The sequence below is a fragment of the Euphorbia lathyris genome, chromosome 2, assembly GCF_963576675.1.
Source record: "Euphorbia lathyris chromosome 2, ddEupLath1.1, whole genome shotgun sequence".
Classification (NCBI taxonomy): domain Eukaryota; kingdom Viridiplantae; phylum Streptophyta; class Magnoliopsida; order Malpighiales; family Euphorbiaceae; genus Euphorbia; species Euphorbia lathyris.
Genome location: NC_088911.1, coordinates 71,576,191 through 71,582,643, shown reverse-complemented (window position 1 = coordinate 71,582,643; position 6,453 = coordinate 71,576,191). Strand labels below are relative to the sequence as shown.

General features: G+C 34.8%; 1 pseudogene; it reads left to right on the top strand.

Moving 5' to 3' along the window:
• The first annotated feature begins 2,232 nt into the window (after positions 1–2,232).
• Positions 2,233–4,798, top strand: LOC136217114 (mechanosensitive ion channel protein 6-like; annotated as a pseudogene).
• The last annotated feature ends 1,655 nt before the right edge of the window (positions 4,799–6,453 follow it).

The following is a 6,453-nucleotide window of genomic DNA, read 5'->3' as shown; positions in this document are numbered from 1 at the left end:
TCTTGTAAATAAGATGGTTTTACTCTTAGTCTATCTGATTTCCTAACATCTAAAACAGGCTGAATAATATCTTGAGAACCTTCATTAAAATCATTTACACTAGACCCTGTAGCATCACTACCAACTTCTAATACGGACTCACCAATTCCAATATCCAACTGGTCTTGTATATCAGACTCAACATCAACATCAACATCAAGAATATTATTTTCTAAAGTAAGACCAGGGAGAATATTACCAGAAATATCAACATCTCTAATAAGTTTTGAAGATTGTACCTGAATTGGAGGTACTGAAGATTGTACCTGAACTGGTACCACAGAAACTGGTAAAGATGAAACAAATGGCTCTTCTGGGGGAAACAAACTAGCTAATAAATCTTTGCTGATAACATTCTCAGAAGTATCTGAGAAAAACTGCCCTGCATTCTTATAAGGAAAAATATGTTCTACAAATTTCACATCTCGTGACACCGTATAAGAGTTGGTTTCTAAATTAAAAACTTTAAAACCTTTAACATGTGATTTATAACCTACAAACACACAAGGGATTGAACGAGAATCAAACTTGGTTTTGCCAATCTTGAGATTAACTATATAGACTAAGCTACCAAAAACTCTTAGAGTATCATATTGAGGTGATTCTTGATACAAAACACTATGAGGAGATTGATTTTGTAAAACAGGAGTGGGATACAAATTAATAAGGTAAGCTGCATGTAAGATACAATCTGCCCAAAACACTAATGGTAAACCAGATTGAAACCGCAAAGACCTTGCCACATTAAGAAGGTGTTGATGTTTCCTCTCCATATCACTATTTTTTTGTGGAGTATAAGGACACGAGAACTGATGTAAAATACCCTTTTCTAAACAAAAATCTATCAATTGTAGTTCAGGAGCATTATCACTACGAAAAAATTTAATTGATTTAGAAAAATGCACTAAAACATAGTTATAAAAACCATGTATACATTTTGTTGCTTATGCTTTAGTTTTCAAGAGATATATCCATGTATATCTGCTATAATCATCGATTATTGTCAAGAAATACTTATAACCGGTATTGGACTCCGTATTAAAAGGTCCCCATACATCCAAATGAATTAAGTTAAAAACAGAACTAGTTTGAGTGATACTAACAGGAAAAGGTAATCTCTTCATTTTTGCCAAAGGACAAACTTCACAATCAAAATGATCGTCTTTGTTATTCAAATGACCAAGAGAAGATATACCTATCATATCTAATTTTGAAAAAGGAAAATGGCCTAATCTAAAATGCCATAAAACTTTTACAGGAAAAGGATTAGACTTATTCAATTGAGAGGAAACAACAGAAATAGTACTAAGGGAAGGCACTTCAGTAGTCTCGAGCTAAGGGATACAACCCATTGCTCAATTTAGCTGAACCAATCGTCTGCTGAAGATGAGTGTCCTAGATAAGACACGCATCATCAGTAAAGACACAGACAAGCTTAGAATGCTCAGCTAAACGACTAACAGACACAATATTGAACTTAAAACTTGGTATATAAAAGACATTATGCAAGAGTAATTGTGAATTCATCCTAACAGTGCCTATTTGAGTAACATTCAATTGCTGATTGTTAGGCAATCTAATTATCACATTATTTACTTCATGCATAATAATAAAACAAGTCAAACCATTACTAATATGGTCTGAGGCTCCACTATCCACAGTATTAACATTATTAATAAAAGATGGATATGATGGATATGAAGGCAAAATACTACCTGAAACAACATTGTCAATGACATGTCCTAGATGCCCATAACTTGTGTCCTGTGCATCCAAGAGTCCCACCAAATAAGCATATTGTGCATTTTTAATCTAAGTTGAAGATCGCTAAAGAGAAATTTAACAATCGTTGAATGAAATTGATGTTGAGTGAACGCACGAAAGGTGCTCTGATACCATAACAAGATTGACAAAGATTTGATTGAAGAAGAATGAAATGAAATTATATTAGAAGGAAGAAGCAGTACAGGAGGAGAAGAAAGTATACAGAGGAAGAAGAAAATAAAAGTTGATTTAATCCTATCATCTACTATCTATTTATAATAATGACTATCTAACTGTGACTATAATATTTAATTATAATTTTACACCCATTACTAATCTAACTTATTCTATTATGAGACTGAAAATTATGTCTTTGATTTTCCTCGTGCTCATACTTCAACTTCAGCGGAGGGTGACTTTTCCTTAGACATGGACTTGGAAATGCCCATTAACCGGAACTTACCGCCCATTTCGGAGTTCATTGTCTCCTTGGACACAAACGAGGATAACGAGACGGTGAGGAGGAGGAGGTATCAGTTTAAAAATTCTCTGGCCAAAAAGAGCAATGTCGACAGTTAGGATGGAGAGCTTTTGAAGTGTAGTTCCAGAAATGATGTGAACACTTCCTCGTTTAAGAAGAAATCGAACCTGTTCAAGGAGAGGACAAAATCGAAATCGAGATTGATGGATGAACCTCCTGAAAAATCAGGCCAATTAAGGTCTGGATTTTTAGGAAGAGGATGACCCTTTTGACGAAGATATTCCTGAAAAGTACAGAAAAGATAAGCTTGATATATGTGTTTTGCTTGAATGGGTATAGTCTTGCTTTTCCATTTCTAAGGAATACAAGACTGTGGAAACTTAGTTTATGGAAATGGGAAGTATTAGTTTTAGATGGGTTATAAGAATCATTGTGTTCTTTGTTGAGAGGAATTTTCTCTTAAAGAAAGCTGTGCAGAATTGCTTGTGGCTGGGTCTTGGCATTTTCTGTTTGACAAGAAAGTTGAGAGGGAAACAAGAAGTGAAACCCTTAGATATGTTACTAAGGTTTTGATTTGTTTAGTGGTGGGTACTCAAGACTCTTGTGGTTAAGGTGCTTGCCACTTCTTTTAATGTAAATACTTACTGGTCCTCCATTTGATTGAAACACTTTCTGGTCCTCCATTGATTGAGATAAATATGAACGAGGCAGAGGAAAAGGAATTGACAGCTGAGATACAGAAATTGCAAAATGCAGCCAACTACTTGCCCGTTGCATTGCCACAGTAGTAGAGACTGGTAGGATGCAGAAAAGCCCTCCAATTTGTACCCCTGAGCTCTCTCATAGACTTAGGATAACAATCGATCACTTGCACAAATTGAATCAAAAGAATGTTTCTGCTTCGAATATGAAGAGGTTGATGAACACTGTTGGATATGGTGCTTTGTCTACATTAAATGAAGAAATAAGAGATACTATGATGATGAGTCTGCTACAAAGATTGGAAGTGAAATTGAAGCAAAAGCTGCAGCAAAGAAAATGTTTCATAATGTTGCTAAGCCCGGCTCTAGGTAACTCCTAATTTCGTTACCTATGTCCTTTTGAAATTGCACACTATTTCATCCATTGTTATAATAAGCTGGTATTTTGTTTCTGTTTCTCTTGACAATTGCATATATAATTCAACACAAAATTAACATTTTCTTTCTCTTGAGATATCTCTTCAACTTTTAGTTCACCTTGTTGGACTGTCAATTATTTAGGTCACCAAAAATAGTTATTTATCTTGTAATGATTAAAACTTTTTGTTCTTCTACGAAGGTATATCTACTTGGAGGATATTCTGCGTTTCATGCACGAAGACGAGGCTTTGAAGGCCTTGAGTCTTTTCGAAAGAGCATCTGAAAGCAAGAAAATTAGTAAGTCTTGTTTGAAAAATTGGGTGGTAAGAACAATTGACTTCATTTGATGTTGTGGTTTTTCAAAGTTGAAGTAACATTTGAACCTTATATTACGATAATCACAATCAAATTACTTGATTTGGTCAGGTTAATGCTTTTAGAGAACGCATGCAGGGCACTTGCATTGACACTCAATGATACAAAAACAGCGGTAAAAAAACTGCATCGCATAGTGAACGTTTTGGTGGGGAGCATTGTAGGTGTTATTTGGCTTCTTATACTAGGGATTGCAACAAGCAAGTTTCTGGTGTTTATATCCTCCCAACTTCTTCTTGTGACATTTATATTTGGAAACACATGCAAAACAGTATTCGAATCTATTAACTTCTTGTTTGTGATTCACCCTTTTGATGTGGGTGATCACTTTGAAATTGATGGACTTCAGGTACATTAATTAGTTAATGGTCTATTGCTTTCTTTAGGTAGAAGCCTAACTTGTTTTTCTACAAATACCATCAGATGGTGGTTGAAGAGATGAACATTCTAACTACAATTTTTCTAAGATATGACAATCAGAGGATCATAATTGCTAAAAGTGTTCTTGTCACCAAAGCCATCAGCAACTACTATCGTAGCCCAGACGTGGGAGATGGAGTTGAGTTCTTGGTCCATGTAGCAACCCCACCTGAAAAAATTGCACTCATGAGGCAACGAATTACTTGGTCAGTTTAGATAGTTATTTCAGCTTTATTGGAATATATAATCGTATATTCATTCTCTATTGGCTAAGTTACCTTGAATTTTATCATGTAGTTATATGGAGAATCAAAAAGAGCATTGGTATCCTTCTCCGATGGTCATATTGAAGGAACTAGAAGATCTGAATAAGATAAGGATAGCAGTATGGTTCGCTCATAGAATAAACCACCAAGACATGGGAGAGAAATTTTTAAGGGGACCCCTCTTGCTTGAAGAGATAGTTAAGATTATTAGGGAGATAGTTAAGATTATTAGGGAGCTTGACATGCAATACCGTCTTCTTCCTCTTGACATCAATGTCTGTGCATTGCCTCCGGTTTCATCTAGTCGCGTTCCCCCTAGTTGGGCAAGCTGAGTAAGTAAACATAAAGGTGACGATTTGGTAATGTTATGTAATGTAATCAAGTTGTAATGGAGTGGAATAAAATATAATTTCATTACTATATCTGATTATAAATTTTTAAAAAAAGGATGAAATGTAATTAGGATTACAGTCAAACGTAAGGAAAAATAAAAGGGAGAAGATGTCATGTATATACTTAGAAATAAGAAAGGGAATTAGAAGTTAGTTTGTAATTGCTATTTATGCTTTAAATATATTTCTATATCATTATGATATTTTGTTATATTGTTCAAGTTATCATAGTTGTAGAATCTACAAGTTGCATTCTATGCTGGCTATGCCACCTCAGTAGTATCAACAGTTATCTGAGGTCAAGCCTTTAAGCATATAATCAATCCATTAGAAATCCCAAACACAGAGACGACAATAAACGAAAAATGCAGTTATATTGATAGATCTTACTAGTAGCAATTTACAATATAGGATGAACAAAAGATAAAAATAGATAGAGCTAACCCTCTCTAATCCCAGGAGAAATCTCCTTCTCTACTCACTCAGTAGAGCCACTACTAGGCAGCCAACAATAACAAAACCATCCTCCCTTTTCTCTTCCTTATCTCCCCTTAAATACTCATGACCCATACCCTAAATAATAATGACTCCTACCCTAAATACCTTGGCCTCTACAACTCACCCTTCTAAAACATTCTACTAATGGACTAGCTATTCTCTATCACAATCAATGAGATTATTACTATTTCCTTCGTAATTTATCATATTTGTCTCTTCTTCTATTTTCTTTTTTCCTCCTATCTAAATTCTTCAAATTGTGCACTAAGTCAAGAGACCTTTAAAGATATAGAGATCTATACTAGAGATTTAATTTCTCTAGAATCAAAAGCACACTTACATGCCCTCAGCAACATTTTTATTGCACTAGATGCCCCTCTTAGTTACTAAATGGATCACTTCTTGTGACACTTTCCAATGATGCAAAGTAGACCATGTTGCTTATCCAAGCCTATTGCAACCTCTACCTATCCCAAGCAGGACATGGAAGGATATCGCCATGGATTTTATAAAAAAAAATGTCTAAGTTTAAATACTTTGATAATATTCTTGGTGTGGTTGACCGTTTTTCCTAAGTAGGCCATTTCATTGCCCTTACTCATCCTTTTTCAGCTGCAAGAGTGGCCCATACATTCCTTGACAAAATCTTTAAACTTGTTGGGATGCCAAGGTCTATAGTTATCTTATAGGGATAAAATCTTCACTACTCCGTCTTAGAAGGAAGTCGTGACCTCCTTGGGTACAAAATGACACTCTAGCATTGTATATCACCCTTAATCAGATGCAAATCTGAACGACTGAATCAATGTTTGGATAACTACCTACGAGGCATGTGCTTCATTACGCCTAAGAAATGGTTCCAATTGTTGAAACTCAATTTTGATGAAGTTTTAATTATGACAAAAAAATTACAGCAAGGAATTAGATCCCTCAAATATATTAAAATTCAGAATTAAATATGTCTTTATAAACTAACAATTTTGTTCAAGTATTGAAAATTATTTAAGGCATATTAGGTTATTTCTAGATAAAAAGCAAAAAGGCCATGTTGTCAATTAAAGGCCCAATACAGAAGCAAGCCCAGAACCAAAAGACAG